Raw genomic sequence first — 13,716 nt, 5'->3', positions numbered from 1 at the left:
TTTGTATCTTGTCTGTTTTATTAAAATTTCATTCGTTCATTCATTCCTTCAATTGGTCCTCGGTGCTTTCTTGCTTACGATGAATGCACGATGTGTTTATGGCATTTTCCAATCCACCAGTAGCCACAGCCCTTTTTTCGACCGTGGGGCATAACACCTGCAAATATGGGCCTCTCCGATGTACAGCCATAAAAAAACAAAACAAATCAAGCCACAGCCAAGTACTTCCGTAAGTTGCAAAAAAATATCAAGGCTCAAGCAGTGAAGAACGAAGCCCAAATATTGTGTGTAGAAACAACTTGACCAAACTAGGGCCGGCTATGAAGAAGAGCGAGGAACTATGCTTGAATGCCTTTTTTACAACAAAAACACACAAGGATAAGTGGCCTGCCTGAGTAATTGTCTCAGCAAGGATTGTGGCAGGAACCCTTAGGAAGGTACCTGCAATAATCATTCTCCTTCCTCACCATGGAAGATCCTGGTAAAGAAGACTGAAGAAATGTCCATATTCCAATCGAAACGCTGCACAGAAAGAGTACCTTCTCCATTGGCAAGAAGGACTTGTATTACACACTGCCACATACAGCCTTTTTTGAGACTGTAAGAGAAGGCATTGATTTCCTGGGAGCAGTAAGATTGCACAAACCAATGCGGAATTAAAATGGATAGATTCTTGGAGTTGCTAGAAAACTTTTTGCATTCTACCTTTGTAAAATTTAATGGCGATCTTTACGTTCAATGGCAAGGAGTATGCACCGGTTCCTGTGTTTCATCAATTCTCTGTAACCCTCTGCCAGCCTTTTGAGACCACCAGATAAAATAAGCTTTGCATGGCTGCAATATCATAAGTTTCCTACTTCTGGACTTCCTACTGATCCACAAGCTTCCTTACCAGGGTCAGCAGAAGGCAGCTATTGAAAACATCTTTAAGATCTTCTCTGAAGTTATTCCAGACTTTGAGCTGACCAAAGAAATGACATTGGAGGACTGCTTCAATTTCTACGGCTGTACATCAGAGCGGCCCATATGTGCGGGTGTTATGCCCCGCGGTAGAAAAAAGACATGTTAACATATTCATCAGCGGCCACGAAGCTGGTAATAAGGGCTGTGCCTAGAGGTGCATTGAAACATGCCCTAAACAGATCGCGTAGTATTCACCATAAGCTGGTAAGCATCGAGGCCCAACTGACACAGTTACGCGACCTGGTTTCCCCGATGACCTCATCTGTAGCCTTGGCTTCAAGGTAGAGAAATTTGCCTATCTACACCTACAAGACTGAGAAATAAGAATGAAAGGTAGATGTCATGCCATATTGTTACATGGCAGCCAGCAAAGGAATGAGCGCAATGAACGATAAACAAGAGATAATTTCATGGCTGCTAGCCTCGCGCGAGTGCTCCGTCTGACACCACTGCCAGCTTCTTCTTCATGACACTACTCTGGGCCACCGAACAATTCCTATGGTAAACAGAAGAAGACACCGACGAAGGAATGCGTGAGATGGTGATCGGCTTCAGCAACGGCACAACAGAAATGGCAAGTTGGTGAAGTGCTGGCTCCCACAATGAGATGAGAGAATGAGTTCCGGTCAACAAAGCTTCCGGGCCACAGGGTGCCATAGCCGACGGCCGTGGCCCCAGGACACACCAAATGGCCTGGGCAGGGGAACGGTGTCTTCATGCGAGGGCCGCGTCTCGAGCCAGGCGGGTCATAGGATCTGGTCGCAGCAGCGCCTTCATTTCATCATGTCTTCTGGTCGGACCAGGGGATGGGACTAGGGTGAACGGCGAGGTTGGTTCAGGTCTGATAGGCTGCGGCACGGTCAGTAGATGCAGGCCAAGAACTATACGGCCAACGACGACAGCTGACGCAGGATGCCGAAGCTCCAGGACCAGGATGCCGACGATATCCAGCACTTGCACCAAATGTTACATGGCACTCAGGCAGATAATCAGGCGTGATGAATGATGGACAAGAGATAACTTATTGGCTGCTGGCCTAGTGCTCGTGCAAGGGCAACAGCCAGTGTATACATACATATAATACACAAAAATACATACAGATAAAAGTGTGCACTTGGAGGTCACAAATGCTAGCTGGGACATCACAATACCCACAGCAAACAAGTCGGGTGAATTTGTTACTACGCAAGGGGTGCGCATCGCTTCCTTTGAAGCATACATGCAAAACGTAGTGAGCAAAAGTACTAACTAGATAAATAGAATGAATCTTTTTGCATATATTGCTATTATAAAATGGTGTTAACAAATGGCCACAATCATCCTTTGGAGCAATGAGCATTTCATCCGCCGTTACACATGAACCATGAAAATAACAAGCAGCCAGATGAATGCATAAATTTTTCCCAGAAATTTACCAAAGGTACAAACAGCGATACCACTCCACTGGTCCAGTTGAGTATGCTGCTCAAGAGCAGCAGCATCCATATGGGATGAATGCCTGCAGCAAAAATTAGTTAGAAAGCAATGCAAGTTCCCACACAAGATGCAAAACTAAAGGCCGCGATATGGAACCATTACAATTATGAAAGCAGAACAAATTGCATTCTACCTACACTGGAATATTACTCGAGCTACGAAAATATAAAGACTGCTTCAAAACAGCACACAATTAACATTTATATGTCATTGGGCATTCCACGCCAACTGATCCAGGCTTAGCAATCGAACATATTCGATTTCTTTTTAAAAATCCTGGCTTATTGCATTACTATGACGAACATTATCCCACCTTGATTTTGTCGGAATAAATTTTCTCATGTTCTGGACACCATCTCACATTTGGAAGCGGTAGCAAAACCTAGGCTTGCAAAAAAATCTGTAAAAATAAACATTCTTATGCATGACTGCGAAAATTTCTTTATATATATAAAAAACATTGCACATTCATATGCAGTAAATTGAACATACTTTCTTTTGAACAAAACATAAAAGAAGGTGCTAAACATTGAATCCTTTATCAAATTTTTTGCTATTACAGTCGTCATTCCAACTTTCTAAGGTGTCCAGAAGGCAAAGAAGGAGATAAAAATGTTTCAGAGAGCAAAAGCATAGGACAAGTCAGCAAAAAAAATTCTAAAGTTGAGAAAATTCCCGTTTTGAGATAAATTCAGCTTTCAATTGCAAAATCAGGTCATCTTAGTGAAATTATGAAATATAGCAAGTTGCATGGCACCATTTAATGGGATCTATTGCTAGAAGTTTAATCAGAGCACATTTTCTTTTAATATAGAAAACAATTTGGCAAACTGAGCCTTTGCCTTCAACATCGACATTGCTCCGTGCTTCTTGCAGCACATTTTGCCTCCGGCTGCAAGTATACAAAAACCAGCACTCCACTGCTCGAATACAATGGAGTGCTGGGCTTCCATACAGCCAGCTTTGGTAATACATACATCTGCTGAAGGGCCCGTTTACAAAAAGTAAAAATGAAGTGGCCGCATGGCAGAACGACTATTGTACCTCAACACAAACGGTACTGAGCTGCAAAGCACACTTTGCAGTCTGAGCAATCAGTTAAAATCTCTGCTACCATGAAAATGATTTCAAATGTTCAGCGGAACGGATTTTTCGCCACGTCACATTGTAGTCGTGTTTGCGACGGCATTGGTGGAACTATGAGGCCCTTGCCAGCAACAGAAAGTATTCAGAGGCCGTACAAAGGACAAATGCTGACCTTCTATGAGCTGTTTACGTGGGTGGAGTAGAGAAAACTATCGAGCGTGTCGTAGCGCTCCGAGTGCCCCAACAAATATTTCAAGAAAATGAAGGTGGACTCACTAGGCAGTTTCAAAAGTGCTATCATTAAAAGGAAAACAAAAGTTTCACCCCATCAAGCCTTCATCTGTCTCTCAATGGTGCATGCTGGACTTACGTCATGCTCAACAACCTAAGAGTTAAAAGCGACAAAATGTGAATGAACATGCCAGCAGACCTTTCAAAAGCAAAACATGAGGAGCATCCACTTGGAGCACCATGCCGCAAAGCTCATGTGTGTCCTTGATGCCAGCTATAGCGTGTACTGCAGGTACAAGCAAGCAGCGAACAATGCTGGGGTTGAACGCAGCGACTCAACTTGCAAACTTATTTCCTCGCATAAAACAATAATTGTTCCAATTAAACTTTTACTCACTGTGCAATTGACGGCTGCATATGCCTGAAAAAAAAATTTATCAAATTTACAACTTTTTTGCTGATACGCATCATGTTTTTCATCTCAAAAAATTTTTATCGGCTTCTTTGCCTTTTGAAAAAATCAGAGAAATAGCTGAAATGACTACTATGAGAACATAAATTGGACAAGAATTACAAATTTTCATATGTTTGTACCTTCTTTCTTGTTCTATATAAAGACTGAAAGAAAAAATATTCGTTTAATTTATTGGATATGAAAGCACAATGTCGTTTATTTATACGAAAAGTTTTAAGTCATGCGTAAAAATGTTTATTTTTACAAGATTTCGAACGATTAGGCTCTGTTACCGCTTGTAAACTTAAAATGACGGCCTTGCCATGAAATATTTTTTTTCTGGCAAAAACAAGGTGGGAAAATCTGCAAGAGTACATACTAAGACATGAGTTTTTTTTAAGAAATCAAACTCAGTCAAGCACAAAGTCTGGATCGTTTGGCACGGAATGACCTCATTCAGTATAAGACAACAAAATACACGGCCAACTTACCACCAGGCATATAGCAGCACTTATATGGGTCAAAATATTGGCCGGACTGTAAAAAACTTCTGTAATGCCTGAAAAATGACATAAACAAGATCTATAGACCAAGTGGCACACAGAATTAGAAGATAAATGTGAGAGAAGCAAAAAAAATAGCCTTTCATCTGACGCACATTCGAAAGAGTAATGCCAAGGAAACCCGACTTGAAACAAAAAACAGTGAAAACCAATAAAGATAGCGACAAGTTAAGCAGTATGAGCATTCTAAATGGCAACAGATGCAATGCAGACATGTGTGACACTTCCCAATTTATGCATTAGTGCCCGGTCAAAATTTTTCCTGGAAACTTTCCTTGCCTCTTTAAAAGTAGAGGTGCCAAATTTTTTTATCTATTTTTTCTTTCGTTTAATGCGCTTTTTATCTTTGGTGTGATGAGAGTCACAACGTGGAATTCACCTACGGCAACTGAATGATTTGATTATTTTTTTTGCATGTTTTTTTCGTTTTTGGTCTTAAAAGCCAAACAATAGCTTTAACGTACAAGAAGCAATCGGGTAATGTGAGGCATGCGAAAAGAGCGACTCACTCCGTGTTTTTTCTAATGTGCTGCGGATCAGTTTAAAGAGAGAAAACCCAACAAAGGGGCAACTTCAGGTAGTTTTCCAATATTTTGACTGAATAAGCGCATCCCATTCCTTGGACTCTCCTATCTCTGGCACAAGAAGCAATTTTTCAAAATCCCAAGTGGAACTATTCTAAAGCAGAAAACCGAACATACATCAGTTTACAATCAAGGATGATGCTTCGGTCAATGCAGCAATGCTCTCATGAACATTATTCAGAGAACACTCGTATGCGCATTCAATGGAAGAAATACTGACTGGCAATGACCCCAATTCATAACAAGCCTTAGGCGACCTAATACAAGTACGAAAATTGATTCTTCATGTGGACAGAGTAATAACGTGTGCCTAATGTTTGTGATGGTTGCGAATGTATTGTTGCCCACAGAAATCACAGGAACTGAGGCTAAGGAAACAGCAAACTTTAATATAGATAGGCAAAGGAACGAATTCCGCACAGGCTGCCATACTTGCAAGAAATAATCAGGATTGGGAGGAAAACTCGGAGCCAATGTTTCACCACAATACATGACTCTCAAAAAATTCCCGGAGTTGCCCTTAAGGACTGCAGTGTCTCTGAACTGCAGACAGTGACAGCATGCTTTGCAGTGGGCTCACGCATGTGTATTATGGCTCGAACGGGAACACACAGCGTGCTCCCTTCACACAGCACTGCAGTAACTACAATAGACTTCCATTAATACGAACTCAGTTATGATGAATTCTAAGATAGGACGAACAAAGCAAGACCATTTGGTTGGTTTCCCTTAAAACTCAATGTTAAAAATCCGCTTAAAGCACGCCCTCCCCCAACTCGCGTTTTTTTCTACCTAGTCTGTTTATACTAAAACTTTCACAGTATATTCTCGACAGTTTTTTGATCCTTCGTGCCAAGTTTCGCAGTGGGCAGGTGTTCTATTGCAGTGCAAAGAACTTTCAAATTTCCCACCTCAAGGCAATATCTGGCAGAGGGCAACAATGCGTGTGTGATGCCAATGGATGCACGACCATCGATATTTGCTCTGCTGAAGGACAAAAGTGTAGAGCTGGTTTCTGGTCATTTCAGACAAATAATGGCCCAAGCTCGCACTTGCACTCACCAGCTCAGCCAATCAATGAGCACAAGATAGAGTTTGTGTAAATATCTGTGATGTCATAGGGTGGCGGTCTGCCGTGGAGTCATTGTTTGGTCGAAACACGATTTAGGTTTCCTGGGTTTTCATCCTTTGAAATACTTCTACTTGGTATTTTGAAAAACGGCTTTTTAAACCAGAGTGAGGAGACTATAGAATGTGATGTGACTACCACCAAAACATGTTCAAAAAACCCCCCGAGCTGGCCTTTAATATAAATTGTTTCGCGTGTCATTCATTTCATGCTCTCGTGTCAAAAGAATGCTTCCAAATGGTAACGAAAAATGCTTCATGCTGGTTGTTTGCAAGGTGGGTATCCTGTTACTTTGAGCTTTCCTTGGCTATTTTTTACCCTTCTGTAGGTTTTGTTTTCTACTAGGAAATTTGCTCTGCAATATGCAAGTACGTGTTCTATCACATTCCTACTATTGCAGCTTGTAAGCAGATGCAGTCATTTTCTGAGAAGGACGTACGCAATAGACATTGTTTTTTCAGCACTTGACAGGTCCTACCTTCTCGGCATTGTTTCCTCCGTGTTTCATCAACTTGTGCAAAATTCTACTTTGCTAAATACATTCCCAGAGCAGTTTTTAAGTGCTTCACTCTACTGCTTTACAACGACCTGAAATGCGATTTTTATTCTGAACAATTGGTCAAACCTACCTAAATGCTAATTGGACAGCAAGTTACAAAGAGGACATCAACCTGAGTCTTTACATTGTGCAGATGTTTAACCATGACACTGAGCACTCGGACTCCCCTGTGCATTTGGACAGTGTAATCGTTCCTGCCAGTACTTCAGATATACGCCCTGCATTATCATAGATCTCGAGCATTGTGCCACTGTAGACTTGAGCAGCAAAGGAGACTTCATGATGCTAAGGTACAGACGTAAGCACCTTCCTAACAGTTTCGTAAGCCTACAAAATTTATGCTTGTTCAGTTCCAAAAATATGCCTACTTTGATTTGAATAGTCATCAATTCAAACCATGCGAGATCCTGCCGGTTCAAAAAAATTTGCAGCTGATTGCAGAACAACATTCCTACAAGTGTGATCATTTGGCAAGGAAAATACGCTACACATAGTTAAATAATATAAATAGCCACTTCCCTAAATTATATAGAAACAAATAGAAAAAAAAGGCCGCCATGACATAAAGTGATATAACTTCCACCACCTTGAACACATGACCAATCAAATCAGAACAAAAACCTGTGGCACAAGAAGCTGACAAGAGAAAACTGACTCCCCAGCAGCATAATGGAGAGGGCATGCTTGCACATGAATATGCCCCCACGGCCTTCAGTTGCATGACCGGAAAGCAGGAGGTCAAGTATGACCTTCTCTCATGACAGTGCACTTTAAATGTTGACATTGTATGTGCTAGTCATCTACATTGCTATGTGAATATGTACAAGGCTGTTGACTGCTATCATTGCAGTATGTTGGCACTGTTGGCTAGAGGGCCTCGTATGGGGGCCTATGCACTTCATTCTTGAGGGGTATCCGTTACTAACTAGTAGGTCGAGATGCAAAGTTACAGCGAGAACGAAGAACCAGGGCTCCCATATAAATAAAGAAGGCTTCAACTAGTATAATTAATTATTCGTAAACAGAGATGCTACTATTGCACCTACTGTTTCCAACCTAGCATCTAGTGAAAACAAGTGAGGATCTTCAAAGAACAGCAGTGGTCTCACAGGCGCTCATGCCAGTAGAGCCAATGTGGCTCTGATCACTTTCGAGAAAGCAATTCACAGCTAAAAACAATCCTTTAGATGCAAGAAAAAGCACTTTTACATGTAGTACTGTACCCTTACTGCTGCACTTTTTGTTCACTTACAAGTCAACAAACACTGCTCGTATATTGTAATAAAAAATTAACCTGTATGCCATTAGTACCAGGCTCAATGAATCAGTAGAAAAGAGAAAAAACAGCGGCAGCAAAACCCCCACTCCATAAATGGGATCTTGATTGTAGTACACCATGGCACTGCTTAAGTGTGTTCATATGTTCTGGATGCAGCTGAGGCTAGAAAACCAACAATTTTCGGCAACATGCGAGATGGGAAACGCTTGCACTGCACTAGTAATTTAATGCATTCTTAAAGCAAAGGCTCCAAACTGCTTCGAAATACCGCTCTCAGTGAACTTGAAATGCTCAATCTAAAAACCATGAGCTCTTCATTTCATGAGGCATGTTCAGTACATTACACTGTTTTGGAGAAAAAGTCATGCCAAGAAACTGTTTATTTTTGTGAATATTGGAAGTATGAATGCAAGTTCCTTTTCTATGAGGCTTCATACCACTGACCACACTCCTGCTCCTGCATGTAGCCTGCAAAATGGCTTCACAATGTAAAAGGTTACTTTCTCGAGCTAGTCGGTAGATGCTCATCAGGTAAAGGCACAGCACGATTACGACAAGATGTACGAAGCAGATAGACACAGTGCTGGGTCCCGATTGATGACCTTTATCACTGTCACGCAATAAAAAAGTAAAGAACGAGCAGAACAAACACGCGGCACTGCATCAAAAATTGACTGCATGGGGCAAAAACAATGGTAAATAAAAACTAACAGAAAAATGTTCAAGAATGTACAAAAACCACCACTCTGTCATTTAAGCTGCTGACGTAGTCTATTTCTCTTAGTGTGAGCGCAACAGAAGGTTTGCCAAAGCACTTGTCTTGCTCGTGATGAATCAATTGCCTCCACAACAATTTCCCACATTCTGTGGTCCTTATGCATGTACACTAAAGTTGTCCGGCTGAAAACAGGGGTGCAGCTTTTGCATGGCAGCCAATGTATGACCACAATGCGTTTGGGAGGTGGCTTTAAGAAGCGTTCGTGTTCTCTTCGACAGTCAGTTAGGCATTTCCCTCTTTGGCCGATATAACATAGTCCACAGGATAGCTCCATTCTGTACACCATATGTTTGTGGCACTGTAGAATGCAGGTGACAGCCCTTCCCGACTGATGCTCTTGCAGAGATTTGGAATTTGTTTGCAGCAGGGAATACTACTCACACCAGCTCTAGCTCCTACTCTTATCAAGTTGTGAGACATAACTTGTCTCACCTATGTCTCACAACTTGAAAAGAATAGCAGCTAGAGCCGATGCTCAGTCAACTGATTGTTAGAGAACTAGTTTGAAATGCCCAATAAATCTTTCATAATGCCATTTTGCACTGCAGACAACGAATTACCTGTGAACATGAGGGCAGTGTCGTCTGCATACTGAGAATCTTGGAGCATGAAACTGCACATGGAAGGTCATTCATATAAAGGGAAAACAGTATAGGCCCCAGGACAGATCCTTGGGGAACTCGGCATTTTATGTTCCTATATTTAGACTCATAATTTTTATTTACCACTTTTTATTGTCGAGATGATAAGTAACTTGTGAACAATTTCAGCGTATCATCAAAAAGCCCATAAGCGGCAAATTTTTTTAATAGTATCAAATGCGATACACTGTGAATGCCTTCTTCAGGTCTAAAAAAATGCTGATTGCAATTTCGTTATTATGGAGAGCTGAATTTATCAAATGGGAAAGTGTTAGAACCACTGTAGAGGTAGACCTATATGGGACAAAGCCATGCTGCTGAAGAGAGATTATGTTATTCTAACAAATATTCTTAGCTGAGCAGCGAATTGTTTCTCAAAAATAGTATTGATAATACTTAGTGCTCATATCGATCGATAACTGCTTGGATCGTTTTGGGCCCCACTTTTATAAACAGGATCAACTTTGGCTACTTTGAGAATATTTGGACAGCATCTAGACTCAGTCACATGTTTGTTGTACTTTAATATTGCGGTGTGAATACCGTTATGTCCAACTGCTTTATTAACCGGCAGTGTTCCTAAAACAGATACAATGCCCTCGACAGTAATCATACTTAGATTAAGGTTGTTGTGAACAGCCCTAGGTGGGTTAATATGTATAAGTGGAATAAGACGAGAACTGATTTGCAAGGGTTTCAGCGATATTAGCAAAGTAGCTATTAAAATCATTAACAATTTGCACGGAACAGCCATCAGGGGTAATGCGTTTTATTTGTCCAAGTCCTGTGACATCCTTTCAATTTTCCACACTTGTTTCAAATCAATGCTGGGTTTCGTGACAAGGTTGGTATAATGCTTGAATTGTCCGCGATAATAACTGTTTTGTTTTGCTTGCATTTGTGATAAATGGAATCTTTTTCTTTAGAACACAAAGTATACAATCATTAATCTATGGGCGCACAGCTTCTTCGTAGTTGCGACGTGCGCCTTCGCGTGTGGATTTCATTAGAGTGTTTGATATGGAATGGATGAAGTTCTCGCATTCTGATGCAGATTGCTGGTGACTGGCCAAAGCCAAAAGATGAAAAGACGTTTCGGGAGCACTACGGCTCCCTTGTTCACTATCTTGTTCACCCTCGACTTCTCGCATTTTGTGTTGACGCCACTGTCGTGGAATTTTTCAAACTCAGTGCCCTGCAAGAGGTTTGGGGCACTGGCATAATTCACTCGAGTTCTTATATCTCGAGAGTACATTTTGCAATATGGATGCATGTAACTGTGTGGTAAAAACATGAAAGTTGGACAGTGATCAGCAATAGTTATTTCACAAACGCCAATGCGCACGGTCATTTCGTTGTCACAGTAGATATGATCAATAGGGGTTGAAGATTTCTGCGTTGTTCTAGTAGGAGAACTAATAACATTTTTAATGTTAAATGACTAAATAAGAAGCAAGAATTCGCACTCAGAACATCCATCATAAAAAAGGTCAATATTGACGTCACTGCATATAACAACTGGGGCATTAAAAAAATTAGCGGATTGATGACAGTTTCCATATCCAAGAGAAATTTCTTTATGCTCGGGATGGAAGGTCGGTATACTACCCAATATTAAGAACACACCTGAGGTGAACAAAGAGTTTTGACAGACTGCTTACTACATGAACTATCCGTGATGCACTGGTAATCAACTTCTTTACAAAAAGCGATACCCCACCACCGCATGATGCGCAGGACCTCCGTAGCGATGCCATGGCATATCCAGGTACTTCAGCAGTTTCATTTTCTTTTAACCACTTTTGCATGATTGCAATAACGTCATAGAAGAAGAAGTGCAGTGATAAATACACAAGAGGGTGGTCTAAATTTTAGCGTATGCTGCGAAAATTGCAATGTAGGACAAAAATAATTTCTCTTTCTCTCCAGATTCGCTCGATTTGCATAATACCGACAGCCATTGTGTTAGAGAATTTGTCGCAAGTCTTCTCCACTTATCACGAGTATAAAATTTCAACTTCAACTTTTTGCATCACAATTTTCCCATCTGATACCCATGTCAATTTCCCCTTTTTGTACTTCTTTGCTTTCAGTGCCATTCCTAGGAGTACTTAGTTTGCAGGACATAGGTGTTCATTCACGTAAATGGGCATCTCGCCCTCAAACCCCAAGTGAGGAACATTCAGACTTTGTTTCTTAGCATTGTCCAGAAGATTATCCCACACAGCAAGAGAAAAAAATTTGGCAATTATGTTTTGTTCATCTGTTTTCTTTGTGGGCACATGGTGAATGACCTCAATGTCAGACTCATCGACTTGCGAGTTCAGGCACTCCGATATTGTTTTCAAGGTGGAGATGAGGTTCTCGCCCATCACCACAGGAACACCTTTTATCTGGAGGTTAATTCTTCGACTGTTGCACATCAGTGAACTCCTTCGTTACTTTTTTAATTATGATGTCGAACAGTTGTTATTTCCGATTTCCTCATTTTCTGTTTTAGTAGCAGCAAGTTCCTTCCTCGTCTCCATGATTTCAGATTTGAAAGCCTCAAACTTTTCACCGCTCAAGCTCATAGATTCTTTTACTGATTGCAACTCTGTTTCAATCACTGTTTTCAGCGTACCTTTCAGTTCATCATGCTTGGCATCAAAATGAGCAGACATCTCAGACAGTGCCTTTTCCACTTCCTTAATCGTTGACGGTGGTTTATGACATCCCTTTCGTCAAATATGCAGCAGTACAGCAAAAAGAAATACGTTCTTTTCTTTAACAGGCAAGAAAACAGCCAGCACGTACCTGCATGGAAGAAACAGGGATTAACTGCTGCTCAATGCTGCGGCTGCCTGGATTGCTCCAAAATGACGACCCTTGTCAGCCAACGCAGCCTTTTCTGGCTGAATGGTGACGTCAGTCCAGGCCATGCATGCGCAGGGGGAGGTGCAGGAGGAACAACTTGCGCCAACACGTGTATCACCCTTGCAGCAGCACAGTGGTGTGCTAGCGAAGCGGTCACAATGGTTTAGTCCAAGAGCGCTTGTTCGTCGTCGATGGGCTGCATGGAAAGAGCAGGGATTAACCACTGCTCAATGTTGCGGCTTCATCGATTGCTCCAAAAATAATAAAAGATTTTTAAAAATTAGGCAGGTACCTCAATGCATGCCTATACCAGAAAAAAAAAAAACACTTTAAACACCCAGTCTGGCACTTTACCTACACTGCTAGTACGCTCCATCTCACAACTTCGTAGAGTGGAGCCGAACCTATGCTAGTGAGACGGCAGCTTCCACAACCATGACTGGCCCGTGGGCATGTGCACACTTCTGGAAGCCATTGCCTTTCGCTCATAGTTTCTAATGCAATGCAAGAAGCGGTGAGGTGGAATATCCTCCTCTGCTTGCAAGTGACAGACATACGGATTAAAAGCAGCAGGTAAATGCTACCGATTACACTGTGGCCAATGCTTTAAATAATTTGGATGCCAGCTATTGTTAGAAAAAGACCAATGAACACTTACATCTTCAAAAAAAGAAAGAATCAGTAGGGTTACGAACCACACATTTGGATATTCTGCTTAATACAGTCTGCACTGGCATAAGAGACTGTACAGGCCTTTCTAATGTAGAGGAAATGGAAGATTTATAAAAACCAAAAAGCTACTCAGCCTGCACTTGCCTACATCTGTATGTGTGCTCTTGGCGCCAGATGTCACACAAACTAGCCCTCCAGGCTTTCTATGCCATCTTTATCAATGCCTTTTACTTGATCCTAGCTGCGGCTGCCAGCTTCAATGCTGATGCTAGTCAGAGTCTACGTTTTTTTTTTTTTTTCAAGTTTTACACTTGATTGTCTAAGTATTCATACTTACTGATGCATTAGGACTTTGTGAGTGGCTTATGTAAATGGGTGAACCTGCGTTATGTTTGTCATACAGAGGCCCGAATATCTGTACAAATATATTTAATTATGAAAGCAG

General features: G+C 41.4%; 1 protein-coding gene across 1 annotated transcript in view; it reads right to left on the bottom strand.

The window, feature by feature from the left end:
• LOC144115159 (uncharacterized) overlaps positions 1 to 12,678 on the bottom strand; it is a 34,529-nt gene extending 21,851 nt beyond the window's left edge. The window contains exons 1-2 of the mRNA XM_077649338.1: positions 12,540 to 12,678; positions 4,702 to 4,769 (exon numbers count right to left, since the gene is read on the bottom strand). The gene's annotated coding sequence lies outside the window, so the exon portion shown is untranslated. The remainder of the gene's footprint in view (positions 1 to 4,701; positions 4,770 to 12,539) is intronic.
• Between the last annotated feature and the right edge of the window lie 1,038 nt (positions 12,679 to 13,716).

This window comes from Amblyomma americanum, chromosome 1 (genome assembly GCF_052857255.1).
Source record: "Amblyomma americanum isolate KBUSLIRL-KWMA chromosome 1, ASM5285725v1, whole genome shotgun sequence".
Taxonomy (NCBI): domain Eukaryota; kingdom Metazoa; phylum Arthropoda; class Arachnida; order Ixodida; family Ixodidae; genus Amblyomma; species Amblyomma americanum.
This window is presented reverse-complemented; position numbering and strand designations above follow the sequence as displayed.